Source organism: Symphalangus syndactylus, chromosome 6 (assembly GCF_028878055.3).
Source record: "Symphalangus syndactylus isolate Jambi chromosome 6, NHGRI_mSymSyn1-v2.1_pri, whole genome shotgun sequence".
NCBI lineage: Eukaryota > Metazoa > Chordata > Mammalia > Primates > Hylobatidae > Symphalangus > Symphalangus syndactylus.
Window position 1 is genome coordinate 141,877 of NC_072428.2, and position 19,924 is coordinate 161,800.

At 36.6% G+C, this 19,924-nt stretch overlaps 1 long non-coding RNA gene across 2 annotated transcripts in view; it reads right to left on the reverse strand.

Annotated features, from left to right (window-relative positions):
- LOC129484128 (uncharacterized) overlaps positions 1 to 12,465 on the reverse strand; it is a 45,298-nt gene extending 32,833 nt beyond the window's left edge. The window contains exons 1-2 of one of the 2 annotated variants that reach the window (XR_008658357.2): positions 12,431 to 12,465; positions 9,275 to 9,338 (exon numbers count right to left, since the gene is read on the reverse strand). This is a non-coding gene — a long non-coding RNA (uncharacterized lncRNA). Of the gene's footprint in view, positions 1 to 9,274; positions 9,339 to 11,492; positions 11,540 to 12,430 lie in introns of those variants that run through there. The other variant, XR_010121440.1, reaches the window with a different exon arrangement.
- Between the last annotated feature and the right edge of the window lie 7,459 nt (positions 12,466 to 19,924).

The following is a 19,924-nucleotide window of genomic DNA, read 5'->3' on the forward strand; positions in this document are numbered from 1 at the left end:
CAATAAAATAATCAAAAAGAGATAACAATTTAATTAAGCTAATTACAGAAAAAATAGATCCGTCTGCATCAAGAGTCTTAAAAATAGTACTTCATTGGATTAAAATTCAGCTAAACTGAGCATTTTAATTTTTTAGATGGGCCCATAGTCTAAAGATTTATCTATGTATTACATCTATTACCTAAATATTTAACAGCAACCCCAGGAATATAACAAGGTTTTCCCATTATCGCCCCAGATTTTTATCTATCACTTTACATTGTTGTTAAATATATGTGTGAGCTAATATGGCTGGTAGAACGAAACAGCCACACTGCTTCAATTGTGACTTGAAGATAATTGCAACATGATTACATGGGCCTCTGTGATATACTATCTTGTACATCCTTTATGAAAGAAGGACTGATTTTCCTAGCTGGTGGGAGAACTGTGGCAGAGAGCACTTAGCTGTCAGCCTTCTATGGGAAATTTCTTGGTTGTAGAAATTCTGGTGGTCATGTTCCTTTACAGGGAAGCCTTTACACAGTGACTGACTGATGTGTGAGGTACAGAAGCCCACCCTCCATGTCCCAATTCAGAAAACTCTGAAGAACTCTATAAGTTTGGCTGAAGAATGTGTTGATATTGCGTCACAGCTAACCTTCCTCTGCCCAATATTGCTTCCCTTTAATCCCAAGGATATTTCTTAATAAACTTTCAGCATATAAATTTGCATTTTAGTTTACTGGAAAACCCAAACCAACATGGGATAAGGAATAAAAAATAACCCTTTTTTGTACTAATAAAGCTAGATATATTTTTATTATCTTCAAATAAAAACTACACAGAAGCATTCTGTGAAACTTCTTTCTGATCTGTGCATTGAACTAACAGAGTTGAACCTTACTTTTGATTGAGCCGTTCTGAAAAACTCTTCTGTAGAAACTGCAATTGGACATTCGAAGCGCTAAGAGGCGTATAGTGGAAAAAGGAATAACTTCAAATAAAAACTACACGGAAGCATTCAGTGAAACTTCTTGCTCTTCTGTGCATTCAACTAAGAGAGTTGAAGCTTACTTTTGATAGAGCAGGTCTGAAACACTCTTTCTGTAGAAATTGCAAGTGGACATTCGGAGCGGTAAGAGGCCTATAGTGGAAAAAGGAATATCTTCAAATAAAAACTACACAGAAGCATTTTGTGAAACTTCTTTCTTTTCCGTGAATTCAACTCACAGAGTTGAATCTTACTTTTGATTGAGCAGTTCTGAAACACTCTTTCTGTAGAAACTGCAAGTGGACATTCGGAGCGCTAAGAGGCCTATAGTAGAAAAAGGAATATCTTCAAAGAAAAACTACGCAGAAGCATTCTGTGAAACTACTTTCTTTTCTGTGCATTCAACTAATGGACTTGAACCTTACCTTTGATTGAGCAGTTCTGAAACGCTATTTCTGTAGAAACTGCAAGTGGGCATTCGGAGCGCTAAGAGTCCTATAGTGGAAAAAGAATTATCTTCAAATAAAAAATACACAGAAGCGTTCTGTGAAACTTCCTGGTGTTCTGTGCATTCAACTGACAGAGTTGAATCCTACTTTTGTTTGAGCAGTTCTGAAACACTCCTTCTGTAGAAACTGCAAGTGGACATTCGAAGCACTAAGAGGCCTGTAGTGGAGAAAGAAATATCTTCAAATAAAAACTACACAGAAGCATTCTTTGAAACTTCTTTCTGTTCTGTGCATTCAACTAACAGAGCTGAACCTTACTTTTGATTGAGCAGTTCGGAAACACTCTTTCTGTAGAAATTGCAAGTGGACAATCGGAGCGGGAAGAGGCCTATAGTGGAAAAAGGAATATATTCAAATAAAATCTGCCCAGAAGTATTCTGTTAAACTTCTTCCTGTTCTGTGCATTCAGCTAACAGACTTGAACCTCACTTTTGATTGAGCACTTCTGAAACACTCATTCTGTAGAAACTGAAAGTGGACATTCGTAGCGCTAAGTTTCCTATAGTGGAAAAAGGAATATCTTCAAATGAAAGCTATACAGAAGCATTCTGTGAAACTTCCTTATGGTCTGTGCATTCTACTAACAGAGTTGAAACTTACTTTTGATTGAGCAGTTCTGAAACACTCTTTCTGTAGAAACTGAAGTGGACATTCGTAGCGTTAAGTGGCCTATAGTGGTAAAAGGAATATCTTCAAATTAAAACTACACAGAAGCATTCTGTGAAACTTCTTTCTGTTCTGTGCATTCAACTAACAGACTTGAACCTTACATTTGATTGAGCAGTTCTGAAACACTCTTCCAGTAGAAACTGCAAGTGGACATTCAGAGCGCCAAGAGGCCTATAGTAGAAATACGAATATCTTCAACTAAAAACTATACAGAAACATTCTGTGAAACTACTTTCTGTTCTGTGCATTCAACTAACAGAGTTGAAACTTACTTTTCATTGAGCAGTTCTGAAACACTCTTTCTGTAGAAACTGCAAGTGGACACTCGTAGCGCTAAGAGGCCTATACTGGTAAAAGGAATATCTTGAAATAAAAACTACACAGAAGCATTCTGTGAAACTTCTTTCTGTTCTCTGCATTCAACTAACAGAGTTGAAACTTACTTTTGATTGAGCAGTTCTCAAACACTCTTTCTGTAGAAACTGCAAGTAGACAATCGGAGGGCTAAGAGGCCTCTAGTGAAAAAAGAATATCTTCAATAAAAACTACACAGAAGCATTCTGTGAAACTCCTTTCTGATCTGTTCATTCAAGTAACAGAGTTGAAACTTACTTTTGATTGAGCAGTTCTGAAACACTCTTTCTGTAGAAACTGCAAGTGGACATTCGGAGCGCTAAGAGGCCGATACTAGAAACAGGAATATCTTCAAAGAAAAACTACGCAGAAGCATTCTGTGAAACTTCCTTCTGTTCTGTGCATTCAACTAACAGACTTGAACCTTACTTTTGATTGAGCAGTTCTGAAACACTCTTTCTGTAGAAACTGCAAGTGGACATTCGGAGCGCTAAGAGGCCCATATTGGAAAAAGGAACATCTTGAAATAAAAACTACACAGAAGCATTCTGTGAAACTTCTTTATGATCTGTACATTCACCTAACAGATTTGAACCTTACTTTTGATAGAGCAGTTCTGAAACACTCTTTCTGTAGAAACTGCAAGCGGACGTTCGGAGTGCTAAGTGGCCTATAGTGGAAAAAGGAATACCTTCAAATAAAAACTACACGGAAACATTCTGTGAAACTTCTTTCTGCTCTGTGCATTCAACTAACAGAGTTGAACATTACTTTTGATTGAGCAGTACTGAAACACTCTTTCTGTAGGAACTGCAAGTGGACATTCGTAGCGCTAAGTGGTCTATAGTGGTAAAAGGAATATCTTCAAATAAAAACTACACAGAAGCATTCTGTGAAACTTCTTTCTGTTCTGTGCATTCAACTAACAGAGTTGAACCTTACTTTTGATTGAGCAGTTCTGAAACCCTCTTTCTATAGAAACTGCAAGTGAACATTCGGATTGCAAAGAGGCCTATAGTGGAAAAAGGAATATCTTCAAATTAAAACTACAAGGAAGCATTCTGTGAAACTCCTTTCAGTGCTGTGCATTAAACTTACAGACCTGAAACTTACTTTTGATTGAGCAGTTGTGAAAAACTCTCCCACTAGAAACTGCAAGTGGACATTCAGAGCATTAAGAGGCGTATACTGGAAAAAGAATTATCTTCAAATAAAAACTACACAGAAGCATTCTGTGAAACTTCTATGGGTTCTGTGCATTCAACTGACAGAGTTGAATCCTACTTTTGATTAAGCAGTTCTGAAACACTCCTTCTGTAGAAACTGAAAGTGGACATTCGGAGCACTAAGAGGCCTATAGTGGAAAAAGGAATATCTTCAAATAAAAACTACACAGAAGCATTCTGTGAAACTTCTTTCTGTTCTGTGCATTCAACTAACAGAGTTGAACCTTACTTTTGATTGAGCCGTTCTGAAACACTCTTTCTGTAGAAACTGCAATTGGACATTCTGAGCGCTAGGAGGCCTATATTGGAAAGAGGAATATCTTCAAATAAAAACTACACAGAAGCATTCTGTGAAACTTCCTTCTGATCTGTGCATTCAACTAACAGAGTTAAAGCATACTTTAGCTTGAGGAGCTGTGAAACACTCTTTCCGTAGAAACTGCAAGTGGACATTTGGAGCGCTAAGAGGGTAATAGTGGAAAAACGAATATCTCCAAATAAATACTACACAGAAGCATTCTGTGGAACTTCTTTCTGTTCTGTGCATTCAACTAACAGAGTTGAACCTTACTTTTGATTGAGCCATTCTGAAACACTCTTTCTGCAGAAACTGCAATTGGACATTCGGAGCGCTAAGAGTCCTCTATTGGAAAAAGGAATATCATCAAATAAAAACTACACAGAAGCATTCTGTGAAACTTCTTTCTGATCTGTGCTTTCAACTAACAGAGTTAAACCATACTTTTGATTGAGCAGTTCTGAAACACTCTTTCTGTAGAAAATGCAAGTGAACATTCGGAGCGCTAAGAGGGTTATAGTGGAAAAAGTAATATCTTCAAATATAAACTATACAGAAACATTCTGTGAAACTTCTTTCTGTTCTGTGCATTCAACTAACAGAGTTGAACCTTGCTTTTGATTGAACGGTTCTGAAACCCTCTTTCTGTAGAAACTGCAAGTGGACATTCGGAGCGCTAAGACGCCTATAGTGGAAGAAGGAATATGTTAAAATAAAAACTACACAGAAGCATTCTGTGAAACTTCTTTTTGTTCTGTGCATTCAGCTAACAGAGTTGAACCTTACCTTTGATTGAGCAGTTCTGAAACACTCTTTCTGTAGAAACTGCAAGCGGACATTCGGAGCACTAAGAGGCCTATAGTGGAAAAAGGAATATCTTCAAATAAATACTACACAGAAGCATTGTGTGAAAATTCCTTCTATTCTGTGCATTCAACTAACAGAGTTGAACCTTACTTTTGATTGAGCTGTTCTGAAACACTCTTTCTCTAGAAACTGCAATTGGACATTCGGAGCGCTAAGAGGCCTATATTGGAAAAAGGAATATCTTCAAATAAAAACTACACAGAAGCATTCTGTGAAACTTATTTCTGATCTGTGCATTCAGCTAACAGAGTTAAACCATAGTTTTGATTGAGCAGTTCTGAAACAGTCTTTCAGTAGAAAATGCAAGTGGACATTCGGAGCGCTAAGAGGATAATTGTGGAATAAGGAATATCTTCAAATGTAAACTACACAGAAGCATTCTGTGAAACTTCTTTCTGTTCTGTGCATTCAACTAACAGAGTTGAACCTTACCTTTGATTGAGCAGTTCTGAAACACTCTTTCTGTAGAAACTGCAAGGGGACATTCGGAGCGCTAAGAGCCCTATAGTGGAAAAAGGAATATCTCCAAATAAATACTACACAGAAGCATTCTCCGAAATTACTTTCTGTTCTCTGCATTCAACTAACATAGTTGAGCCTTACTTTTGATTGAGCAGTTCTGAAACACTCTTTCTGTAGAAACTGAAAGTGGACATTCGGAGCGCTAAGAGGCGTGAAGTGGAAAAACAAATATCTTCAAATAAAACTACACAGAAGCATTCTGTGAAACTTCTTTCTGTTCTGTGCATTCAACTAACAGAGTTGAACCTTACTTTTGATAGAGCCATTCGGAGACACTCTTTCTGTAGAAACTGTAAGTGGACATTCGGAGCACTAAGAGGCCTGTAGTGAAAAAACGAATATCTTCAAATAAATACTACACAGAAGCATTCTGTGAAACATCTTTCTGTTCTGTGCATTCAACTAACAGTGTTGAACCTTACTTTTGTTTGAGCAGTTCTCAAACACTCTTTCTGTAGAAACTGCAATTGGACATTCTGAGCGCTTAGAGGCCTATAGTGGAAAAAGGAACATCTCCAAATAAAAACTACACAGAAGCATTTTCTGAAACTACTTTCTGTTCTCTGCATTCAACTAACAGAGTTGAGCCTTACTTTTGATTGAGCAGTTCTGAAACACTCTTTCTGTAGAAACTGCAAATGGACATTCGGAGCGCTAAGAGGCGTGAAGTGGAAAAAGGAATATCTTCAAATAAAAACTACACAGAAGCATTCTGTGAAACCTCTTTCTGATATGTGTATTCAACTAACAGAGTTGAACCTTACTTTTGATGAAGCATTTAAGAAACAGTCTTTCTGTAGAAACTGCAAGTGGACATTCGGAGTGCAGAGAGGCCTATAGTGGAAAAAGGAATATCTTCAAATAAAAACTACACAGAAGCATACTGTGAAACTTCTTTCTGATCTGTGCATTTAATTAACAGATTTGAACCTTACTTTTGATTTAGCAGTTCTGAAACACTCTCTCTGTAGAAACTGCAAGTGGACATTCGGAGCACTAAGAAGCCAATAGTGGAAAAAGGAATATCTTCGAATAAAAACTACACAGAAGCATTCGGTGAAACTTCTTTCCGATTTGTGAATTCAAGTAACAGAGTTGAACCTTACTTTTGAGTGAACAGTTCTTAAACACTATTCTGTAGAAACTGTAATTGGACTTTCGGAGCGCTAAGAGGCCTATAGTGGAAAAAGGATTATCTTCAAATAAAAACTACACAGAAGCATTCTGTGAAACTTCTTCCTCATATGTGCATTCAACTGAGAGATTTGAACCTTAAATTTGATTGTGCAGTTCTGAAACACTCTTTTTGTAGAAACTGGAAGTGAACATTCGTGGCGCTAAGAGTCCTATAGTGGAAAAAGGAATATCTTCAAATAAACACTACACAGAAGCATTCTTTGAAACTTCTTTCTGTTCTGTGCATTCAACTAACAGAGTTGAACCTTACTTTTGATTGAGGAGTTGTCAAACACTCTTTCTGTAGAAACTGGAAGTGGACATTCGGAGCAATATAACGTGAATATATTTTTACTTTAAGCATATGAGTATAAGTGTAAGGGAACACGCCTGCAATTCCGCAAGGTTTGATTTTATCTTACACGTAGTTCGTTATCCAGTCAGTAAGTGTTTGTTGTACTCTATCCTGTGCCAAGTGCTGGGAATTGAGTTATGAGGACAAAGTTGTAGAAACTCGGCCTATTGAGATTCTATTCAAAAGGCTCTCCTCAGTATAAGTTAGTAATCACATAAATAGACGAGATATTGACATATTATAATATATGCTATGAAGAAAAATCAGATTGAGGATTTTTAAAAAAGGTTGAAGGTGAAGTGAGATAAGGTGGGATCAAGAAATGCCTGTTTGAGGAAATTAATCTCAGGCCTGAAAGAGGAGAAGATGACAAGAGATTTCCAGGCAACCAGAAGAACACATGACAAGACCTTCTAACAGGAGAATGTTCAGCGTGTATGAGTAATAGAAGTCCATGGTGGCCGGAGCATAGTAAGTGAGGGATGCATGACATGAGGTTATACACACATTTAGAGTTAGGGGGTCCGAATATGGGGTGTGAGCTTTCTTGCACAAGTATTGGGAAGCTTCTGCAAGATTTTTCTAGGGCAATGACCTGATGTTATTCCTTTCCTGTTTTCTTTTTCTTTTTCTTTTTTTGGTGATTACTTTCTTTGCTTTCTAGAGAACAGATGGTAGAAGGGGGAAGTGGAAATATGCAGACACATTAGGGATCCATCAAAATATTGAACCGAACTGATGGGTTTGGCCGTGGTTTGACCTAGAGTGGTTATTATAAAGAATGAGCAGAATGGATGCATTAGAGAGATTTCTCAAGTTTGATATGGTTGAGCTACAGATTGGATACAGGTAGGAAGATGGTAAAGGAAGGGATGACATCAGGTATACTTCGAGTTTGGTGTTGACAAGCAGGGTGCATGGTAGAGCCGTTTATGAGAAGGCTTCAGGAGAAAAAGGAGACTTGGAAACTATTCCGAAAGGTCAGAGACTGTGTTCTGAATCTCATGGTAGAAACAGGAAGGATTCTATTGTATACAGTAACAGGAAGAAGAATGCAAATGCAACTTTTTTGACCAGCTTTACAGAGTTCAGCCAAACAAGCCATACCTAGTTCAACCTCAGTTTAGAGATGAGCAAACTGAACTTCAGAACCTGTAAACAACCTGTCAGAATCAAAAACGAGCCAGAAGAATATTTCGCCCATTACATGATACTTTGTTCATTTAAATAGTTATAATTATTTTAGATATTTTACTTTCTTGATTTTATTATTAAGCACAAATAACATTGTACTTAAAGTTTATCTCTATTTTTCACTTTTCTTATTTTATCATAATTTCAGGTAAAAATCAATCAAAAAATTATATTGAAATTGAAATACTGAATTTTATACTAAAGACAAGGCATCCAAATGAAAATGAAATTTTCCAGGTGAAAATTTCCAAATCATAAATATGTAGGGACAAAAAACTTTATTTATAAAGAAAAAGATAATTCTAATTAATTGATGATTCAAAGGTTTACAACTTTAAAAGTAAATATTATCTTTGAAGTAAAGTCCATTTAAATTATTTATGCAGCCAAAGTTTTAGTAATTGTATATGTATATCATGTAAACTTTTCCGAGAAAAATGGAATTGGAAATGTTAGAGTATTATGCGGAAAAAATCACCTAAATGAAAAAATTATCTCCTCATGAAGGATTACTTTAGCCACTTTGACAGGTGTAGGTAAAAGAACACTAAATGCACATCAATATGATTAGGAGATGCGCGCTTAGAAATACGTTATCATTGAAAAGAGAATTGTACTATCAGGTTTGCAGGGGCCCTTCTTATCCTTCATATTTATGTAACTTTGTCATCTATAGAAAGATTATGGGAATTTTAAAAATAGCTGATAGTTAAGAAACATCACCATAAAACTGTGCTGAATGCATAATAAAACATTTCCCTTCTCTCCAAAAGCCTTTTAAAATTATGTACCATAATCAGTATGGCCAGCAGAGGGTCATTTCCATGTTCAAGTTCCTCTGTTTCTCGAGGGTGAGAATCCTTCTATAGTCTTCTGAGGGTGACACTGTAGGGTTTTCTTATCCTGATTATTTTTACCTATTTTTTCCCATCCTTTCCTTTGTATATTTACATTTTACATATTGAAAGTTATTTTTTCAAATATTTTATATGCAAGTTTACAAAGTACAACGACTGTACATTAAAATAACTTATTTATGCCATATGGAAGTTTAAATATAATTTTACAATATCTAATATTGATTGTTTAGTTTCTAATCATTGATACTTGACATGATTTTTCCCAGCATACCTCAAAATATTCTTCAAAATCCTGCGAATTAATTCCTGTAACACTTCTGAGGTGTATTAATAAGCTAGAGATGTAAAGAAGATTTGCAGAGAAAATTAGGTTCCCAAATTAGAAATTTTGTCCCACTATCGACTAGAAACCTCTTGAAATGATCAAAAACAATAATAATGCATGTCATAGAGGAAAACCAATAAGCCTGCTGCAGCATGACTACCTCTGTGACCTCAGACAAGTTACGTGTGGGTCCGCACTTATTTTCTTCATCTCTAATAAATATTTGACAAATCTCATTTTCAAAAGTCTTTTAAGGCCTTTCCACCTTTTTTTTTTGAGATGGAGTTTTGCTCTCATTGCCCAGGCTGCAGTGCAATGTCGTGGTCTCGGCTCACACAACCTCCGACTCCCGGGTTCATGTGATTCTCCTGCCTCCACCTCCTGAGTAGCTGGGATTACAGGCGCGCAACACAACGCCCAGCTAATTTTTTGTATTTTTAGTAGAGATGGGGTTTCACCATGTTGGTCAGGCTGGTCTTGAACTCCCGACCTCAGGTGATCTGCACGCCTCGGCCTCCCAAAGTGCTGGGATTACAGGCATGAGCAACCGCGGCCTGTGAGGGCTTTCTACTTTTAAGATTCAGGACGCATAGCCTGGGAGGTAAATGGTAGTATATATATATATATATATATATATATATACACACACTGTATATATATACATATATACGGTATATTATACTATATATACATATATACTGAATATTATACTCTATATATACATATCTACTGTATATTATACTGTATATATATATACACATACACACATACACACATGAGACAGAGAGAAGAGATAGACAATTTCATGTGAAAATATAAACTGTTAACATAAAATTTTGCTTCTCTGAGGAATATTTAGCATTGTTCTCAAACTTCTCTGCAGAATTTAAGCATTTTTCTCAGAACTCACCAGATAGAATGAGGGAGGGGCCATATGATAGGAGCCAGAGATGAAGGGAGAATAATAGAGAGGGTGCTTTGGGAAAAATAGTACAGTAAGGCTAGGGAATACTTCTCTCCAACGAAAAGACCAAGGTCACAGCTATATCTCTTCAGAAGCCAAACTTTCTTTTAAAATGTCAATTTCCATCTATTTCTTGCTTCACAGACATTCCATTCATTGCTGGATTTCAAATAAAGCCTTTCCATGTTCAACTTTTCTATAGAAAAAGAGAAATATGGGGGACAGTACAGTCTAAGAAGTGATTAAGAATATCTAGTGGACTTTCCCAGACTGTAAATCTTTACATATATCTGAGCCTAATGAGGTGATTTATTGTGCTATAATGCACAGTGAACTATACAGATGCTTCTTTTTGATCATGCTGCAGAATGGAACTAAATACTAAATACCAAATAGCACTCCCATGATTCTTAGAGATGTCATTCATATGGCATATTTATGCTTTTTTATATAGCAATTCTTATTCTTAGCTCTTAGGCAATTACGGAATCTTTTTTGTCATTTTAATAATCATGCTCCATTTGAGTTATGCAAGGTAGAAATTCTAAGTAGAAAATCTTGTTTTTATTGAACGTTTTTAGTAAACATTTTGGAAAAAGTCTGTTTTTTGATGCTACTTCTGCACGCTTTCTCAACATGATATTACTTGGTATTGTCCTTATTAACCATAGTACACCATATTCTGCAAATATTAGAGAGGGTTAAAAATCAGTCATGTATAAGTGTATTGTCCTTATTAACCATAGTACACCATATTCTGCAAATATTACAGAGGGTTAAAAATCAGTCATGTATAAGTAAAGTTAATGAAATAGAAAGGAAACCACATGTAGGAAATGGAAGGCAGAAGCAAATGTATTAACCGTGAGTTAGAAACGGTTTGGTCTTTGGAATGAAGAGCAAGAGTTTAAAAATCTTGTTTGTGATTCACTAGCTTTGTGACCTTGGAGAATTACTTCAGATTTCTGAGTATCAGTTTAGTAGGTGATATCAATTGCAACTTCGCAGAATTATCATAAGTATTAAATAAAGGACTTAGTATTTGGGAGAGCATAGAAAATTACTAATAGTTACATTTTTGTTAATATTACCGTTATTATTATCATACGTATAGTATTTTCTTTCACTGACAATGCATTTAGGACATAAGCAGAACTATAGAACAGTGCTTCTCCAACTTAAATGCAGAGCATGAATCACCTGGAGTTTTGTCAAAATGCGAATTCTGACTCAGTAGTCCTGCAAACTAACGAAGTCTTGGTAATGCTGGTGCTGCTAGTTCACCAACAGACCACACGTTTTGCAACAGCTATATAGAATGTCCTGTTTCTTTTTTTAATCACAAAACATGGCAAGCTCTAAAATAAAGCAGAATAACAGATTTAAATGTTAATACTCATGTCCTCAATTTATAATTTCTCCCTCCCTAACAATGGTATAATTCTGATTAAAAATTAGCAAAGAAAAAAATGGAAATTAATCTTCCTATGTTTATTCTTTTAACAAATTCTGGGTGATTACTACTGGGTTACTTGCTGTAGGAAATAGAAAAATTGCTTTGACATAGATCCTCAAGAATCTGTCCCACTACAAGCTTATTTTTGTAGGAAGCTAAAAGATTTATATAAATAACCGTAATTAAAGAGACAAATGAAGAAGTGCAATGAAAGACGTAGGCAAAGTGCTAGAGGAGTTCGGGGTGGAGGAAAATTATCCTAAAATAATATCTATGCATAACATTATGCTATCTTCCCTAACCAGCGCTTGACCAGATTGTCACAGTGAACTTTGGTCCTTTCTTATATCTTAGTTTTTGTTCCCACATCCTTCTGTTTGGGGAAGTTCTTGTTTTCCTCATGTAATGACAACAACACTTAAACAATGTATACTAGATAAAAGGAACTATATTGCTTGCTTTATTTACATAGTTAATTTAATTTGCACAATGAACTATGAAGTAATCAGCATTATTTCCTTCATTTTACATATGAGAAAATGGAGAATCAGCGACATTGAATCATCTCAAGTTTCTAAAATATCCACTCTCACCAGGCTGTTTCCCTGTTTTTGTCTGTATGCTGCTATAACAAAATGCCACAGATTGAGTAATTCATAAAAAACAGAAATGTATTTCTCACAGTTCTGGGGCTGAGAAGTCTGAAATCAAGGCAGCGGAGATTTGGCAGTTGGTCCCGAGGTGGCACCTTCTTGCTTCGTCTTCAGGTGACAAAAGTGGGCAAAAACGGACAATGTAAGGACATGGCAGAAGAGACTGAGGAGCCCGGCATTCCTCTAAAGCATCTTTTACGAGGACGTTTATCTCATTCATGAGGGTGGATCCTTCTTCACTTAATCACTTAACCAAAAGCCCCATCTCTTGATGTCATTGTCCTTGGATTTTAGTTTCAACATACAAACTTTGGATGGGCACATAGGTTCAAATCATAGCACCCTCCAAATTATAATGCCTCTCTCATGCCTGTTCTCCTTGAAGTACCCTCTGGTTTTGCTCTCTTCATTCTTGCCATCACAGTTAACCCTTCAGTTCCATTTCTTTAAGTAATCTCTTAATTTTTAAGATGGTTCCATCTTTTTTTTTTGTATATGGCAGTCTCTCAAACATATTTGTCATATGAACTAAGTAGGTAAATATGTAAATGCCTGCTAAATTTTAGTGAATGATATAATGGCCTAAAGATGTATCTACCCTTCAGCCAAATATATTTACTTTTAGTAGCAATCTCCTGCCATATACAAAGTCACGACTCTAGGGGTAAACATTTTAGCCTGTGGGTAAGATGTAAAGCAGTGGTATGTTATACTGACAACTCACTGTCATAGCACTGGGACATGCTCCTCTATCTGCTACAAATTGAATCAACAAAATATATATGATTTTGTGAGATTTAAATGTATGCTCCTGTTAGTAAAATAAAAGTATGGGAAAACTTTACGGAGTAGATTTAATAGAAATGTTTTCCTGAGTTATCTGCCTTCTTTATTTTTATGTTATGCTTTAAGTCTATGGTCAATGTATAGAGCTATGATTGATGTGCTTTTCCAATTCTGTTCAGATCAGACAGGTTAATTTTCTTCTTTTAAATCTTCTTGAATGTTGTCTAACACATTTTGTTCAAATTTCTTACTAGATTATACTCCGTTCCCTAACTGCTTCATGATTACTTATACACAAACAATATTATGATAGTTACACATTGAATTCATTTTAGGTGATGATTTTGGTCATAAACATGAGCAGGTTGTGAAGTGTTTCAGCCATCCCAGGGCATGGCTGTGAGTCCCTTGTCTAATGTTTCAAAAAAATCTTGAATTTGTGATGATGCTGTGATGGTCCCTCAGATATTCTTACACACATCTTTGCCCCTTGTTCCCTCTAACTTTCCTCTTCTGAGAAAAAAGCAAACACTGCCAAGCTCACATGGAATTACATTTGGATGCAAGTGTCACTATGCGATGGTTGCCAATAAAAGTACACAAGGAATTTTATTATGGTGAATTAAAGGCAAACAGACTTCAGAGAAATGAGCACGAACATGAAAATGGCGCATGGTACGCGGATCTCACTGGAAAGTCATTCGGTACACAATGTTTTCACTAGAAAAATCCATTAGCTTTAGCTAGAAATTGAAATTACTTTGTAGGAAATCAGAATAAAATATGTGAAAACATTATATTCTGTGCAAGATTAATACCACGCATGGTGTTGAAAGGTTTGTGGTCTTGCTTCGACGATGCTAAAAGGTCAGAAACCACAAAGATGCATATGTGCTGTCGTTTGCACAGTTACTAATTTTTCTCATTATTTCCATAACGCGATGTGCTGTTTCAACAGAGAAACCCTCTGGAGAGTGGCTTGCACTGTTTTCAGGCAGCTCTTTTGCTTTCATGTTTTGGCCTTGGCCAGGGAATTCAGACAGACTTTTCAGTTATTTTCGACAAGAATGTATTCATTTATTGTTTTAAATAATAATAAATAGATTTTAAAATTACTGTACATTACTGCACTTTAAACTCCATGAGGTCAAGGACTCTAAATTCTGGACATCATTGTATACCCTACATCTTGCACAAGGTTTAGAAAAAATGGCATGGACACCTATTTTTTGAATCAGTAAATGAATACATAAAAGAATTCCAAACTGTAGTCCAAGGTTTTAGATTAATAATGTATTAAAATGCGTAAAATTTATAGACAAAACTATTCTTATTTAGAAGTTTATTCTTTAGTTGGAGAGATAAAATATATGCACATAAAAGCTTAAGGAAAAATAATAAGGGTTTTGAAGTACTTACTATGTGAAAAATTTAGCATAAACCTTACATCCATTTATTTAACACATTTTATACGTTGCATTATTTATATATAGTGCTGATTGGTAGAATTTATATGTGAACGGAACTATAAAAATTTTGAGGATAAGCACTAGAAACACAGAATAAATAGAGTGTTAACATGCAAAACACAGAAATACTTACATTGACTAGGTGAAAGAAAAGATTTCTGGTTCCATGTACACTGATTATTGAGGGATGAGTATGACATTATTATGCCAGAATCAATAAATATTTTAAATAGGGAGAAAACTATAATTATATATCTTTGTGTTCAACAGGAGTAGCAGTATTGATAAAGTAGAAGTTTGTTATACCTTGTTTATAGTCTTTTAAAGTTGTTTATAAATAAAATCTACTCCTAGTTAATTAATGGTTGATGTTCATTGAAGTGTTTTAAAATTTTTGACCTCTGAATTGCCTTGTACATATGGAGAAATAAAGCTTGCCTAGCATAATTTCTTGAGTGGAGAATTAATGATCTGGATAGATTTGTTGACAATAAATATGTCTGTACTTATTTTATTAATTCATTAATCTTCATGAAGAAAAATATAAAAGTCATATTCTAGTATTTTATACCATGGAAAAAATATCTTATCCTTTTCCTAAGGAAAAATACATCATGACACAAAAGTAAAGTTAATTAAATTACTTAGTTTGTTAATTAACTGTCTATTATTTCTATGGGTTGAAGTAAATTTGATACTCAATGCTATTTAATCTAATTCTAAAAGCTTGAATGAGTAATGATTTTTTCATGTAAGGTTAGTTGAAATAAATTATCATTGATTTTCAGATTTAATATTAATTAGCTATTGCATATTCTTAATGGGAAATAAGTGTTTAAAAAGCCCTTTTTGGTTGCAAAAAGACCACGCCCATTGTAGACTTCTTAGAATACATCACATCTGGCCTCTTTTTTAGAGTGGGGAATTCAACTCATAAGTGGCTGGACATTGATTCTGAACATTTTGAACATTATTTGCCTGTCTTCACTCATACTGGTTGCTGTTCTTTTATAAGTAATCACCATGTTTAGCATGCACTTGAACTATTGTTACTTAGGGTGCTTGACTATTTACAAGTCTTACTAGGATTCTAGGTATTCATTAGTCTCGTGGTGTGTATTTGCTGATGGTCCTATTATCTTTGTTGGTGACACAGTACCATCCAAGATGCTGCAACACATTATACACAGGGTATGGGTTGTGGGAGCTACAGATTTCAGTTATTATTTAGGCTCAGAAACTTAGAATCTCTGCAAGGTTGGACATGTTCCTTAGTCTTGTTTTAAGACCGTCTTGTTTTAAAAGTTAGTCCCAAATTCTTAAAATATAGAATAGGGGTGCTAGTAGTGCTCACAGAATTGTAGTAAAGATCAGCTGGGAAAAAAGAGCCTATTAAACAGAGCCTGGTATTTAATAAGTATCAGCTGCCTTCAATTAGGAATCTGTGTTGTCGTGATTAGAAGATTGCTGGTTTATTTTACAGATCTGTAAGTATAGCCAAAATATGTCAAAATAACAACCAGAAAGAATCATATACCGTCCCTTGAACATTTCATCCCTAGAATCTAGCCAGATTAGCATCTCTATACTGGCAATACTGTTAACACAGATTGTGTTCAAACCCCTCATTGACTTTTCAGCACCTGTAAATTACTGGAGATTTAGGAAGAAGTCTGGGGTTATGGCTTAGTTAAGCTGAGTGGCCAGAAAGTGTGAGATGCTGGATGCCTCCTCCAGTTCATTTCTCCAGCGGCCGCACCAGGCGTATCCATAGCTCCGCTCCCGGGAGCTCGTCTCCGGCGTGGGGCGTGTGCGCACCCCTGGCCGGGCGGAGCCTGGAGCCTGCTCATTAGCAGCGCGGGCAGCTCGTGCGCCCGCAGGAGGGAGGCGGAAGCACAGCCCTGCGCCGCCAGCAGGAGGAGGGAGCGCGGCGGCTGCAGGCAGGGGAGGGAGAGGAAAGAACGGAGGGACGGTTCCCGGACAGAGCGGGAGGAATCGGGGAGCGGCCGGTTCGGGGGGAGCTGCTCCGCTGCGCTGCGCTCGTTATTCACAGGACGCGGCGGCGCTTCCCGGGGCCGCTTCCTGGTCCCCTGGGTGGAGGCTGCCATCTAAACCTGACTCCAGGTGAGTTCCCCAAAGAGGTGAAACGAGGGGTCTCGAACCAGAGACGTGGAACTGGCGAGGCTGCTCGGCTCCCCAGGCGCTGCTGCCTTGACATTTCCCGATTCACGGGAGGTTTTGGGGGCGGCTGCACAGGCTGGAGGGGCGGATGGGCGGTTGCGATCCTCAGCCGGCGTGGGGGCGTTCGGGAGGAATTAGCTTCAGTGAACGGGGTTTTAGGAGATGTCCCCAAGGCACGCGCTATGTATGCGTTTCTAGACGAGCTTTTGAGACAGAAATTTGGCTTTCCGGATGCCCGTTTTGGCCTTCTGTCCTTCCTTTTGCTTGCCTCATGCCCAATTTTCCAAGCCGAGTAAAGGACTGGAAGGGCGTGGAAGTAGGAGGTCTGGGCACAGAATGCGGCAGGGCAGCCCTGGTCTCCGAGTTTGGGGGTGGGGGGTGGGACTCTTTTCCTTTCAGCCTAATTTACCAGGGGAAAACCCGCAGAGCAACTTGAGGTGCCTTTGCTCCGCACCCTCCATAAGCTTATTAGAGGGAACTTCAGGCTCGCTAGACAGCCTGTGACAGGTGACGGCAATTGAGCTTAAAAGCCATGTTGGTTCACTTCGTCTCCTCTTTATCCTTTGTTGCAAAATTGATACCTTTTTGGATTTCTTTAACAGCACAAAGTTTAAGTGGCCGGCTGACAGGAAATATTTCTTTTGAAACTGCTATGAGAAAAGTGATGAGTTAACGTGGAGAGAAAGGCAACTTTATTTTCTTGGAAGAACTTTGGGGAAAGAGATTGATAGAGAAATTCTGGGCATGAAATTATGGACATTTCCCACAGAACTTCCTTCATTTATTTATTTTTTTACATTTCCTTCATTTTTTTAATCGTGTGTGTGTGAGTGTGTGTGTGTATCAGAGAGACAAAATTCCTTGGAGGTATTAGGACTTTATTTGGTTCAGAAGTTTCTTTCTTACTAATAGCACTAATTTTTGATCATCGAGATTGTAAGAATTTACTAAGTGTTTTGCTTTTAGGTGTTTTGGACCTGTTTTTTTTAAAAATTCAATACTTACTTTGTGGGCCTTGCTGAATACCTGTCAATAAAATCGGTGGGCATACAGTTAGTCACATGACCCCTGTGGATTTAATAGCAGGTAAGTATACAAATGATAAGTTTAGGAAATAAATGTCAGAATCAACATTTAGGTGTGAAATTGAAATATCTTTCAAATATTTACCAAATTCTCTTTTAGGATCCAATGTCATTTTATGGTCAAGAGAGCTTAAAGGTTTCTCAGATTGAGATATATGTATCTACTTTGTTAATCCAAATGTAATGTTTTATTTTGTTCTTTCTTTAATGACTGTTTGAATTCAACAAATAAAACTTGCATATTTAATGTAAGGTTCTTTCACATATATTACTTCTCCAATTTTTAATATAAATTTAAGGAGAAAAGCAATATTAATTCCATTTTGTAGATGAAGAGACTGTGTCACAGAAGTATTACTTTACCTAGATTTCTGTAATTATTATGTTATAAACTTAGAAATTACATATTATTCTGGAACATATAAAATATATGAATGTTATAAACCATAAGAATTCAGACCTATGCTATTTAACTTCAAGTTTAGTTCTTTACCCAAACAATTGCATGACTACATTGAGACTACTGAAGTAATTATATATAAGCATGCTATATGAAAAAATAAAACGTTTCTTATTTTTCTCGTTTCTCTTTGATATAAAATATACTATAATTTTATGGAGTTATATTCCATATTTAGATGCTCCTAACTTCCAAATAACACCTAAACTCCTAAAAACTGACCTGTGTCCTTCTTAATAGAAGTGGCTTGACAGGGAGACTCAATTTTTACTAAGAATATTCTTGGGATAATTTATGTCTTATAATCAAGATAAAGACAGGCCACATTTAGTTGTATTTTTAAACCACTTAGTGTGAACTTGCAACGCAGACATAACTTGCTTCCAGGCTACACTGCCAGCTTTGCAGTGAATAGTCTTTAAGATTCCGTGGAAACATTGGCAGATATAGCTAATGTATATCTGACGTAGGATTTATGAGAAAAGGAGAGGTAGAAACTGAATGCTCTTATATTTCATATGTGACCACATTCATAAAACTTTATTGATAAGTACTTTGTTGTCTGACACGGGCTGATACAAATAGGCTTCTTCAAGAGTTGAGGAAGAAAACAAAATCCCTATAATACAGCCTTTTTCCTCCTTTTCTTTCTTAAGTGGTAATAGTGGATCCTAGCTTTTGTGTGTCTATGCATGCTCAATACAGTTAGGGGTATAAGGAGAAGATAAGCAAGAATATTGAATGCTAGCTAGGAAACTTTTTGGAGTCTCAAATACTTTGGAACGATTTTTCACATTATATACATAAAATTCCTAGTTACACTTGGGAACTAAGTATATTATACACAACTTTGCATCTGATTACAGGATTCCCTGTACATTTATAGCTCAGGTATTCTGGAAAGAGTCAAGATAATTAGTTTTATGGCTCTTGCCCATGTGACCTGTTTCTTTCTGGTCCTGATATTAAAAGGATGACTTAAATTTTCTGGAATGTCAAAATTTTCTCTTCCCTTGGATCCTACAAAATACTTCAAGCAGTGTATGTGTGATTCTCGCTGTCATTCCAACATTTCCAATCCTCCTGAGAATGCTAAACAATGCCCTATATTTCTTCCTTTGTAATTCTTTCAGATAGAGGGTTAGCTGAGTTAGGAAGAAAGGAGAGAGGGAGAGAAGAAGAGAGATGACATTTTATCCCTCAGGAAAGAACAAGACCAATTGTATTCCTAATTTAGAAATATTATTCTACAAACATTCCTGAACAAGAGGGCTTTGCATATACATTAAAGCAGAATACCTAGTCAACTTCTAGTTGTGCCATGCAGTGAGATGGAAGTAAGATGAGCAAGCCGAGATCATTTTTGTTGGAGAACTGAGACCACATGAAATAGGTAACAGAGTTACCCCAACTGAGGGGCAAGAGGACTTGAAAGTTTCCTCCATAAATTTGCAGTTAGTACAGGGCTGCTCCAGTGATCAGAGTCATGAATGCCCTAGAGTGTCTGTATAACCCTGTACACAGGCTGAGACAGCTCTAATG